This window comes from Callospermophilus lateralis, chromosome 4 (genome assembly GCF_048772815.1).
Source record: "Callospermophilus lateralis isolate mCalLat2 chromosome 4, mCalLat2.hap1, whole genome shotgun sequence".
Lineage (NCBI taxonomy): Eukaryota > Metazoa > Chordata > Mammalia > Rodentia > Sciuridae > Callospermophilus > Callospermophilus lateralis.
This window is the reverse complement of record NC_135308.1, coordinates 139,143,197-139,156,948: the sequence shown is the minus strand read 5'-3', so window position 1 is coordinate 139,156,948 and position 13,752 is coordinate 139,143,197. Positions and strand designations below refer to the sequence as shown.

The 13,752-nt window shown below is 33.8% G+C and overlaps 1 pseudogene; it reads right to left on the bottom strand.

The window, feature by feature from the left end:
• Positions 1 to 12,560: 12,560 nt before the first annotated feature.
• Positions 12,561 to 13,053, bottom strand: LOC143397145 (translationally-controlled tumor protein-like; annotated as a pseudogene).
• Between the last annotated feature and the right edge of the window lie 699 nt (positions 13,054 to 13,752).

Below are 13,752 nucleotides of genomic sequence, written 5' to 3'. Positions count from 1 at the left end.
TAAATATTTTAAACAGACTTGCAAGTAAGTTAGTTGATTTACTGAAAAGTCCCATTTCAGTGATAGGCAATTCTGGGGAATTTTCATTTAACCCAGTAATTAAGAGGTTGGACAGTCTGACATTTGGCTAGAGTTCATTGGTCATTTAAGCATTGTTTTTAATAATGCAAAAGGAACTGGGACTAGTGTATACCTTGTGGAGGAGACCCAAATGTAGGGGTGGGGTTCTCAGGTATATAAAAAGCTATGAAACTACCAAGGTTTGTACTACTCTTTAAAAATTCTTCAGAAAGAGGAAGGATATGATACCTATTAGAAGTTAACCACAAAGTTCTTTTGCTGAAACAAAGCATCTAACCAAATGTCTGCTCAGATTATTTCCTTCCCTGCTTTATTTACACCCATCTTTCCTATCTATACAGTTTCAAAACTTGTATTTCCTCTTACTTATTAAATTGCAGAAAGCAAATCCAGATAACTGGCAAAGTGCACATCTTAAGAGTGAATTTATAGCTTTATAATTACAATTTACATGAGTGTATCACCATAAGTTTAGACATCGTTAAACTCTACCTAAGATCCACATCTTTCTTAAAATTAGAGTGAGGCTATTATTGAATCAAATGTTTTTATAATTTGGAACTTGGTTCCAGAGTTGAGTGTTTTAGAGCTGCCACCTAAGTGGGTGCTCAACAAAAATAACAGCAAGCACAATCAGAAACACCAGCATAACAGAAACCTTTTTGGTTAAAACTTATGAAAAGATGACTTTATATGCTACATTTGTTCTCAGTCTCCATTGAAGACAGAGCCAGTGAGATTGGGCTCACAATCCAGAATGACCCTGGAATTTTACTTAGAAATGAGCTTTTTATCATACTGTGAGATTTTAAGTATTTAAATGATATATGAGGACTGTAAAAATTCCCCCTCTGGGGAATATCTGAATTGCAGCACCTGTGTAAGGAGTAATATTTATTAATTTATAGGACCCTCACTATTTTGTCCCACCAACCCAGCACAAACAACATGGTATCATTTGTTGGGCCACAAGTGTATACTTCTCTGTGTTTGGTTCCAAGGTTGGAGAGGTTGAAACTTTTTTCCCCTTGTTTAAAAGGATGGCACTGACAAGAAGCTATATTTAAAGTAACATTGATATGAATAATAAATATTAATTTATAGAAAAAATATAATGTTCTTATTTAAATACAAATTTTAAAACTGAGGGGGGAAATCACATTTAATAGTATTTTCATATAAACATTATTCTTCAAAGCCCCCCCCACTAGAAATACCAGACCAAAATTACAATAAGTAGTTGATCCATGATTTCTGTTAATCACAATGCTAAAGTATATTTTAAAGAGGAAAGTAGATACACTTAACTTTATCCAGTTTTACTTAAGAATTCTCTTCTCATATCTACCTCCAGTGATCACAGAGCATGTACTCAGAATATATTTAAAGAAATAAAAAATATCCATAAGGTTTTTAAAGTCAGAGTTGTTGATCCTATTTGTAGCTTTGACTAGTTACATGGATATTTGTGTTATTGTTTTATTGATAATTTACTGTTAGTGTCACAAAGCCCAAATCAGATGTTACTCATATATAGTTTTATTTGCTTTGTTAAGTAACATCCACATGCTTATCATTTAGAGAAATAACTTCAGCAATTTCTCTTGAGAATTTATTCATTGGAAAAAGAACTTTTTAAAAGGCTCTGGACTTTGAGGCAAAACAATTGGCATTGTCTCTTGTGTGTGGATGGATGTTTGTACTTTAGAGCAGTTTCCTAGCATTCTCTTTTCAAACAATGCCTAGTCTCAAAATCAACACTGCACTCAATGAGGCTTCTATTTTTGTGTTCCTTGATCAGTACCAGGGGAAGAGAATAGAATGGGTCCTTCAGAAAGACTTTTTAGGGAGACATGAAACTCAAAGGATTGAAATCTAATGATTTCAAGGCAGTTCAAATTCTGGCTACCCAGTTCACTTCTGTGAACAATCGGTGCCTGATGAGTACCCAAAGGGCTAAAACATTGACTGCACATTTCTGTTACATTTACAAAAATAAAGCAGTACATATGCACAAAGCATGTGAGAGAAAAAAAAAAAAAAAAAAAACTTCCCCATCCTTTTGCTGGAATTCAGTTCAAAAAACAACAAAATGAAGCAGAATGTAAAGCAGGTTGTGTTTCACACTAGTATGATTTTTTAAATATAAGAAAATAATCAAAGAAAAATAGATGCAATTGTGTTAAATAAGAATATATTTTTGAACTATATTATTGAAATATTACACAACGAGTAGAGGTTTATAAATATTTGGTATTTCATTTGTAAGAAATACAGATCAAAATTACCTACATTTTATGCAACTAAGTTTGTATAAGGAAAATCCCAAAGATCAAATGGAGATTGTCAACGAGAAAACAAAATTGGAAAATAGTTAGAGCTGTAAAAGCAGAATTTACTCAGGATGCATTTTGGTAGGGTATAAAGAGAACTCAGTATAGAATTGGCCTCAATTCCAAATATCACAAGGAAAAGTATGGGATTGGTGAATGTAAGGATAAAAGGAAATACCACAGCTAAGGGGAGTTTCTCTTTTAAACTAACATGATTCTTATGAGGAGAAGGCCAGATTGATGCAATATAGAAGGTAGGGATTCCTCCCAAATCCACCACTGAGAGTTTTGGTAAAACTGGGTGATATATGAATAAGAACAGATATGCAATGTCAAGGCCCAGAGGGGTAGAAAAGCCTCACTACAGTTAGATCAAGGAGGGAGTCTTGAGGCAAAACACTGGAACTAAAATTCATTTTTACCTACAGGCATTGCAACTTGGAAGCTAAAAGCTCTTCAAGTAAAGATGGTGAGGCATTTTTTTAACCTAATTTTTTAATGTTTAAAAAGCCTGTGTTTGTTCCTTTTTCAATGATACAGCATTACAAAAGAGAAATCCCAGTTTCATCCTTTCTTTTTCCTTGATCCATAATGCAATCTTTTTAACAACAACAAAAAAAAGCCTTTTGGTAATGAATTGCTTAGCAATGGATAGCTCAAGGCCTTGTTTCAAGAACCTCAATACTGAAAGGCAGAAAAGGATACGAAAAGAAAGAAAATCTGGACTAAGTATGGTCTGAAAAATTAATTTAAGATATTCTTTTCTCCTTTGCTTCTTCCAGCAAAGTAATAACAGTTGGGAGTCTTTCGCTTGGAATTGGCCTTAAGCAGTTCATGAAACAGAGTGTAGACTCAGAGAATTCAAGCTTACATTATTTCAAAGACCTCTAACTGGACTGTTCTTAAATATGCAAATAGCATAATTTAAAGATGGAATTATCAAAGGCTGGCTACTGGGACTAAAAATATACTTTAGAATAGGAGATCCAAATACTATACTTTCCTTTCTAAAGCAAATATCAAACATCATTGTGGTAAATATCAGAAATTATCTCTATTGAAGTACTTATTTTTAAAATGAAATTGTTTACCATTTATCTGCACAAAAGAATTCTATGAAAGAATTTCAATTTATATAGTACTTAAAGATAAGTACTTTATGCATAAATACATAAATATGGTTCTAAATAAATATAAACAGAATATTTTCATGTTTTAAATTATGCCTGCTATACTCACACACGTATATATATGTATTATATAATATGCATTTATATTATATATGTATATATTCTATATATATGCTGTATTATTTTTTCTATACCTACATTTATTTATAATCCATCTATATATTATATAATATGTAATATATAATACATATACACATAATTTATAATTTATATACCTAGATATTGTATTTTATGTATAATATCTACATATATCTGGATGTGTCTTGTTATATATATAGGTAATATAAATTTATAAAATATATATAACAAACATGCAAATTTGTTTTCATTTCATTACATATAAATTTTTTTATAATATCACAAAATCTGAGACAGAATTACGACAGCCATAGAAATTTGCGAGGTGATTATTAACATTAATAGTCAAAATTAAGATAAAAAGAAAGATGTTAAAACTCTAAGTGTAGACTATATACATACCATCTTTGTAAAGTAATTTCAGAATCGGTTAATCTTTGCAACTTGGTTTCAGCATCTTACCATTTTGCTCTGCCTATATCTGAAGATGGTGTAAAAATCATGAGAGGTGGAAGTGGTGTATAGGGCCAGGATTATATTATTGAATAATAAATTATAAAATATTTTTTAATCTTTCTAGTACACAAAATCCCCTAAATTCCCAGCAGTACCAATGGCAAAGCCTTACTTTTCATTAATTATATGTCAGACAGTTTTGATAAATGTACATTAACTTATTATTTACATCCAGAAGGATAAATTTCACCTCTGCCTTCTTAGCCTTTTTCAACAAGGCCTGAGAACAGAACTAATATCAAACATTAAAAGGAAAAAAGCTTACAGACTTTTTTTTCATAAAAATCCTGCGATATACAGGAACAAGATATAGGAACCCTCCTACAGAAATGAAGACTCAAAGAAGAGGAAGATCCTAAATGTTTTTTTCCCTCTTTTGAACTAAGGGGCAATTATTAAGATGTTAACTAGACTATGTGGAGAGTCTAAAGGAAGATAAAACTTCCTTTAACCAGGTTTGTTTGTTCAGAATTCTTCCAGTCTCAATGTCCTGATCCTGGTGGTGAAGATATTACTTTCCTCCTGATAGAGAGAGGACATTTTACATGTAGGGGTTTCATCTCCTACTTTCAGGAATGAAAAAAAGAGGGTCAGAATGCTTGCCTTGCACTTGTGTGTTTTTGTTTGTTTTGTTATTTTTCTCATGTTCCCTTAGCTCAGGAGAATCCTATGACAAAGCAGCATATTATGGGGTGGTGTGTTCTGCCACTCACTCGCAGCCACCTGTGACACTTACAGTCATGTCAATAATAGTGCTTCCCTTTCATTCAATTTTAATTCTTACCAGCTGAGTGAGGGGGTCCTGTGGGAAATTTTATCATTACTGAGCAACATTCAGCACTCTTCCCAGGAAAAACAATTCTCAGATATTCCTCCTCCATGTGGACTTAATTTTCTTTTAGTAGTAACATTTTAAATAAATATGACTAGACATAATAGGTACATACACTTTATGATCTAATAGTTTTATTAAGTCTAATACAACAATAAAACCAAATGGAGTTGCACATTAAAAATGGATGAATCTATAAAATTAAAATGACAAATACATTATTGTTCCTTTTGTATGGTGAAATCATTTTTAAATTTAAAAATTGCTATTTTGATGGGTCCATCAATTTAAGAATGTGCTTCATAATGTAACTCTGGAAAATATTAAAGTTGCTATTTAATTAAAAGTTTTTCCTTGAAACAAATAAAAATATACTACAAGAATACTTTTAAGATAACAAAACATGTTCTCATTTTATTAAATACATTAAGAAAATAATTGTTATTGCATATAAAAATTTTTCTGTTAGGATTGGAAACTACTGCTTAACTGAGACTGTTTGCCATGGAATCTAGTGACCCTCCCCCCCACCAGTTGCTAATCCAATGGTGAGTTGTGGTTCTTCCTCACATGTAATACTTGGTAATATCTGACAAACTGGACTATTGCCTCTTTTCTTGAGTCATAATAGTTCCTTGGCTTTCAGTCCACCAGACTTAAGGCTTTTCTCCATCTCTGTTGTTCCTCCTTCTCACTTTCCTTTGCTGATACCTCCTAATTTCCCTTACTTCTAAAATCAGAAATATAGGGCTCAGTCTTTCTAAATATGTTCATCCCTGTTATTCAGTTTCATTCACTTTCTTCTACCTCCATGCCTATATATCCATCTTTCTGCTATTAGCTTCCAAATGTACACTGTCTTCCAGACTCACATACTGACTGCCTTCGTGATAACTGCCCCAGTATGACTACAAGGTAGTGCAAACCTAAGATAAATATACATAAAAATCAAACAATAAAAATCTTCCAAACTTGTGAACTTCTTTCTTCCCTTCTCAAACCCTTTTTCTATAGTTTCTCACATCTCATAAATGGCAACTGTTCCTTAAGTTGTTAGGTCTCAAAATGTGGTGACATCTTCAGCTGCTGATGCAATCCACATTCTACTTCCAGAAATGTTCTCTGCTCTCTCTACCCTTAAAATGAATCCAGACCTCAACTTTTCCTCCCTCCATCATTATACTCTCTTCTGGCTCACCAGCACCTCTCATGTGACCAGAGGAAAACACTAAACTCTCCTACTTGGATTATTGCTATATTCTTCTAACTGACTCACTGCCTCTTTATTTGCCTCTTTATGCAGTTTTTGACAATATAGAGTAGCTTCTTTCAAATTTAATTCTCTGCCCAAAGCCCTCCAATTTCTATCACTCAATATAGTTCAACCCGACCCAGTCTGATCCCATTGCTTCTCTGTCCTGCCACTGTCACCTTGCTCCTTCTTCCCAAGCACAGTGACATCCTTACTGTTTCTCTAGCTCAGCCAGAATATTGCAGCCTCAGGCTCTTTACTTGGTGTGCTCCTTTTCTGTGTTTCCAGGTTATCACAAGGCTTGTCCACTTGATTACCCCACCCAGTCATTGGATTAAATATCTCCTTCTTTAGGAGGTCTTGGCTGATCTTTCTATTTTAAAATGTCACCCCTGACCTGTTGATCTCTTTGTCTCTTCCTATGCCTCTTTACTCTTTAAACTACTTACCACTGGGCATGGTGGCACAGGCCAGTAATCCCAGTGGCTTGGAAGGCAGAGACAGGAGGATAGTTAGTTCAAAGCCAGGCTCAGCAACAGCGAGAGGTTAGGCAACTCAGTGAGACACTGTCTCTAAATAAAATACAAAAAAGGGTTGGGAATATGGCTTTGTGGTTGAACTCCTGGAGGAGTTCAGTCCCTGGAACCCCGACCCACAATTACTTATCACTATCTCACAATCAATGCATTATTTATATATTTATTGTTTAGTGTCTTTCTTCCTTCTCTAGAATACACATTCCACAAAACAGGTACTTTTATGTGCTTACTTTCTGCTACATGCCCCCTTAATAAATATTGGGGGGGGGAATAAATGCAAAATAATTAATCTTTAATATAGTGTTAAATGTAGGGTGAACTGTTCTTTCAGGATATGTTTAACTAATGGCAACCATACATGTCTAATCAGATAGAATTCTCAAAACCATATTAGATCTGCAAACTTTCAAACAGGAGAAATACTGGCATAAAGCTTAATTGCATGGGCTTAGAATTTTGGCCTACTTGGTTCAATTTCTAGTTCTGCCACTAGCTCTGTAACATTTGGCAATTCTCATAATCTCTCAGTCTTGACTTCAGCTGCAAAACATTTAATTTTTTATGATTACTTAAACCACTTTCAAAAATTTATCTCTTTCTTGACTGTAATTCAATGAAAATTTTACGCATATATGTATATATATAATATATATATATTATATATATATATTAATATATAAAATCATGACAAATGGAAATGTTCTACCATCCTGATTTTCAATGGAAACCTAAGTGTTGCCATACACACACACACACACACACACATACACATTCTCTGTCTCTCTCCAGTATAAAATTGGCTTGAAGTTAAAAATGTCAAATAGATGTTCACTTGAAAAGAGGCTCAAGATCATTAAAGGTAAACATTTCTTAGTGTTTTAGTTCTTTAAAGTACTTTAGAATAAAATAAATATATCCAAGGTCCTTGTTGGATGCCACTTTCTCTAAGGTTTTCATTTTTCTCACTCTCCTCCCCTATTGATATTGTTCCTGGATCACACCCAAGACATCTGCTCGGCTGTATTCTAGCTTTTAAAGATGATGATGCTGTGATTAGTGGGAAAGAATGCTTAGTTCAGGGACTGGATTTTATAATAAAGTCCACCATTTCTTACCCTGTCCCTTTTGCTCATTTGTTTAACAGATGGCCAGGGTTAGGGGCACATCTGTGACCATGAAATAAATATGACTTTGGTGTAACATCAACAGGCCTAAATAGGGAATGAACTACTGTTTTTCATCTTGTTTAGCCCTTAGTCTAACAAAACAAAATAATTGGTTCAGGTGCTAAGTCAATAAATTAAGGAAACACTGATTCATGCCTAAGAAGAAAATAATCAGGTTCAGAATGGTATTTCGTATTGTAGCAGTATGTATTCAGATCAGCATCCCAAAATGAAGTGCTAAAGACTTCAAAAGTAAAGGACAAAAGATAAATCAGGTTATTATAAAAATCCTTAATGAAGAATAGCTGAAGTGCTGTAGGCAATACATGAATGGCAAAAGGACAAGGAGGGCCATAATTTGGGAGTCTAGAAGAACTACACAGTGAAATATGAAAAGCAAATAATTACCCTGAACATAATCAGCAGTATGCTATGTGCCTTGCACACATTACTTAAGTTAATTCTTATAATAGTTTTCCAAAGCAAATATCCTTATTTCATGATACAGTTGAGGAATTTGGAATTCAGAGAGGTCAATAGACTTTCTTAAGATCACAAATATCTCTAAAGGCCAGCACTCATAAGAATTTAAAAAAGGACCAATAAAGATAGAAAAAAAAATAAAGTCAAGAAGTGAGAAAAAAGAATACCTGTGAAGGGATGGGACAGGCTCATTGATTCGGCCTCTGCTGAGGGGCTAACTTCAGATGACATCATGGTGGTGGCACACGCAGGAGGAATCACATGGTGGTAGGAAGCCAAGAGAGGGATTTCAGGGTCAAGTGCACCCTTTTGTAACCTCTCTCTCTCTCTCTCTCTCTCTCTCTCTCTCTCTCTCTCTCTCTCTCTCCCTCTCATACTAACTGGCAGCCCATAAGAACTACATTAATCCCTTCTGGGGGAAGACCCCCATGACCTAAGAACCTCTCCCTAAGTCCCACCTCTTGAAGGTTCCACCACCTCTCATGGTACACTGAGAATCGAGCTTTCAGCACATGTAATTTTGGGGACCATACTCAGACTATGTTCAAACCATAACAGTATTAAAGTTTATTAGAAAAAAAGGGGACAGGAAAGTTATAAGGTATGTGTATGTGTGTGTGTAAAGGTGAACTTGTGCCAAATACTTATGTTTATTCACGTCAACAATCCAAATGGGTGATGTCTTGGTGTTGAGGTAGAAAGGGTAAGAGACCTTCTTAATGTAGGTGACATGTAATTAAATATCTGGGTCTAAAATAAATGACAGTAAGAGTAGTGATTTAGCTGGATAATAAGACAAATGGGAGACAATGCCTTTAAATCCTGGATAGAATAACCTGATTAAGATTTAGTGGGGCTGGGGGTCTAGCTCAGTTGGTAGAGTGCTTGCCTTGCATGCACAAGGCCCTGGGTTCAATCCTCAGCTCCACAAAAACAAAACAAAACCAAAAAAAATAACAAAAAAAAAAAAAAGAGAAAGATTTAGCTATTGTTGAGGTTTGGGTATTACATATTTCAATTTGTGAAAAATGTAGAAGTGAGTATTTACACTGGAAGTATTTAAACAGATATACTAATCATTCTAATAAATATCATCAGTCTAAATTAATGTTATATGGGGCTAAATATAAATGCAAATTGTACATATATTTAAAATATAACATACATTTTAAATATAACATTTAAAATAAACATAATATTTATTATATCACATATGTAGTACATATGCAACTATATGCAAAACTGACCTAACTTAGCCTATCATATTCATATATAATTATTTGAGCTTTGTCATAGTTTATATGTATGTGTATATATATATATATATATATATATATTGTTTTAGATAGTATATGTAACATATAACATATAGAAGATTACCCCTTTTATTAAACAGTTTACATTTTCTCCTTATTATCTTTTTAGGAAATTTGCATATTTTCTTTCATGAATTGTCTATTGAAGGAATTTGGGATAAGTTTTATTGTTGGTAATTTTTATTGAGTATTAGTAATTCTTTACTCCGGATGCAACTTCTTTTTCTGATTAATATGGAACAACCTGCTCATTTCAGACCCTCACCTCATCTTGATCGATATCTTCATTTTGTTTTTTCTTGAAAGTGCCTTTTGAACAGCAGAAGTCTTACATTTTGTAAGTTTAGTTTATTTCTTTTACAGTTAATCTGTGTGCTTTGCCTAAGAAATTGCTGCATATGCAAAGGTCACAAAGGTGTTCTATCAAGCTTTCTACTTGAATTTTAATTTAAATTTATGTATCAAATTATTATTATTTTGGTGAATAATTTGAGGCAAGAATTAAGGTTCATTTTTCCCTTATCCAGATATCCAGCTGTTGCTGCCTTTATCAGCAATCACTTTGCTGTGTAAATGGGTGGCTGTTTTCAGGAAGCTTTTCTGTCTTATTTTTAACTCTGTGGTCTTTTATTCTAGATTTTGGTAAATTGTGTTTTCTGATTTCTTGATGAGTGTTGTTGGCAGTTTACCAATTTCACAGATACTTTTATTGGAGAGCAACGTTTTAGTTTTGTTGATATCTCCTCCCCTCTCCCGTCTCTCTTTTTCCTGTTCTGATTTTCATTCAGTTCTCTATTAATTCCTTTCTTCTACTTAGTTTGAAGCTAATTGGCTCCTCCTTTCCTAACTTCTTAGGGTAGAAGCTTAGATAATTGACTTTATTTTTTACTCCTTTTGTTTTACAATCACTTAAAGTAGTATATTTCCCTGATTTTGCTGTATACCTCAATGTTGAAATAAGATATTTTCATTAACTGTTCATTTCAAAAATTTCTGAATTACTTTTGAACTCTTCATGAACCATGAACCATGAGTTATTTCCAAATATTTGATAATTTACTGATCTCTTTAAAAATTGATTTCTAATTGAATTATGTTGTAGAATAAAAGCATATTCTATATATTGTGATTCTTTGAACTGCAGTGGAAATTTCTGTACATCCAGCAAATGGTATCTTGGGTGTTTATTTCCTTTGAATTTGAAAACAATTCATATTCTGAACTATGATTGAAATTATATAAAGCTCAATCTTCTATATCCTTACTATTTTTCCCTACTTATATTATGAATTGAGGAGAAAGAGATATTTAAATTTCCAAGGTGATTGCAGATTCATTGAATTTTTCCCTGTAGTTTTAGTCATTTTTGATCTATGTGTTTTAAAGCTCTGTTATTACATATATACCTCACATAGAACTACTATTTCCAAAAGTATTGATCCATATTATTTTATTAAAGCCTCTAACTTCATTATTAATGTTCATTTCTTGAAATCAACCTTGTCTGGTAATAATGTAGTCACAATATATCCTCATATTTGTGATTTGTAAAGTATAAGACTTTTCCATTTTTTTTCCAGTTTGTTATCTCTACATTTAAAGTGCACTTGTTATAATCATGTACCTAAATCTTGGTTTTCATGAGTCTAACATCTGCTTTCTTAACATTAGATTATTTTATCCAGTTACAACTAATTTAGTTATTAGTATAGTTATTTGTAGTCTATTGTATCACAGTAGTCTTTATGTTTATTATCAATTTCCTATTTCTTTGATCTTTGTTTCCTGTCTCCTTTACATCTCCATCCCTTTTTAAATTTTTGAGTCAGGGTCTCACTAAGTCTCACACACTGGCCCCTATCTTACAATCCTCCTGACTCAGCTTCCTGAGTAGCTGAAATGACAGGTGTGGGCTACTACACATGGTTAATTGAAGTCATTTTCGCATTCTATTCCACTTCAAAAAGAAAAGTCCTACAAGGCTATAATTACATTAACTTACTCATCCCCTGTTATATTTATATTGTTGCCACATACTTTGCATATTATAAGCCCCCAAATGCACAGTTATTCTTTTTTATTCAAGCTATGAGTTGACATTTAAATATTTTATTAATAGAGAGAGAAACATTTGTTCATATTTATTCCCATAGATACTTTCAAGTCATTGCCAGTGCTCTCAATTTCTGCCTGTATATTTGAATTTCAATCTGGCATATTTTCCCTCAGCTTGAAGATTTTATTTCATTTCCTTTGCAGATATTAGAGGAAAGAATTTTGAAGAAATTTGATCAGGTTTCATATATTTAATTTTTTCTTTAATAATTCTAAACTTAATGTTCCATTTCTCTTCTGGTGTCTAATTTTTTAAATGAGAATTGACTTCTCATTTGTATTGGTACTCCTTTCCAAATAATAAGACTTTTTTTTTCCCTTGATGACTCAAGACTTTCTTTTTATTATCGATTTTTAATAATTTGAAGATATGTGTTGGGTATCCTTTGTTGTTTTTATCTTGTTTTGGGCTGTTGAACCTTCTGGACTGGTGTTGTATTTTTTTGTTTGTTTGTTTAGGCACTTTATTTTTAGACTACCTACATGACATATTTTCTTAAACAAGAAAACAATGCTTCCACCCCAAATAAATTACCATCAAAATAGAGTTGCTCAAGATGACATCAGTTCCATTTGTTCTAAGTCCTGGTGTTATGTGGATGACAAGCAGCAGTCAGTTATGATGACAGACAATAGATATAAAGTAACTGCTAAAGTTGTTAACATTTTTCCCTTTTTCAAACATCCATAAAGAAAATCGTGTATAGAATCACACCATCCTCACAGTGGTCCAGGAGAGTGAACACGCCATCTGGATTCATGTTTTTTTCCAATAAAGATCTGGTGGTTTTGAAATTAGTAAGGATATCCCTATCATAAAAGCTTTTACCCTCTCTGGTCTCTGTTCTTCAAGTTTGCTTTTGATTGATTTCACGTAATCTTTGATATACATCTCATGCTTCTTTTGTGAAGCTGGTTTCCTGCAAGTGATGGTTCATGACAGTATCAACTCCAGTGATTACTCTGTTTTCGGTGCCTTTGCCTTCAGGTCCTTCATTGGAGGCATTTCCACCAATGAGCGAGTCATCAATGTTAACCTCTGTCCTACTGACCATCTTGCCCTCCACCTCCAGGCAGAGCCCGTCCAGGATCTCTCAGAATCTCCTAAATGTTAGAGAACATCTCATCATGGCTGATGAGGTCTGGGTAAATAACCACGATGGCGACTGGACGGAGATGGCGGGCAGCGCTAGCTTAACAGGAACCCCAGTTCAGAATGATTGAGGTGCAGCCAGAGTAGTACTTTGGCCATGGAGGAGCCAGCAGAAAAGCTAGTGGTCTTTTAATCACCTTTTTTTTTTTTTTTTTTTGATTATTGTTTGTTGCTGTAAACAAACAACCTAATGAGAACAAACTTAGAGAAGGAAACGTTTATTTGTCACTCAAGGTTTCAGAGCATCATTGCTTTGTGTCCAAGGTAGAACATCATGGAGAAGGGTGTGGCAGGGGACTGTAGCTCACTGTATGAAACCATGAAGCAGAGAGAAAATAAGTTCAGCTCACAAAATATGCACTCCAAAGGCACACCCTAAGTAACCCACCTCCTCCAGCCAGACCCTACGTGCCTAAAGTTAAAAACCAGTTAACCCCTATTAGTGGAATAATGCACTTATTAGGTTAAAACTCTCATAAATTGATCATTTCACCTCTAAATTTTTCTGCATTGTCTCACACAGGCTTTTGGGCAGTACCTCATATGGAGGTACCACCACAATAGTGATCCCTCTGAGGACCCCTAGAAAGCTCACAAATCTTGGACTGATTTGTGATATCAGTGTATAGGGCTGATTTGTTGCTTTTAAAGCCTTGAATTCAACTTCATCAAGAACTTAATGATACTTAGGGATCAAT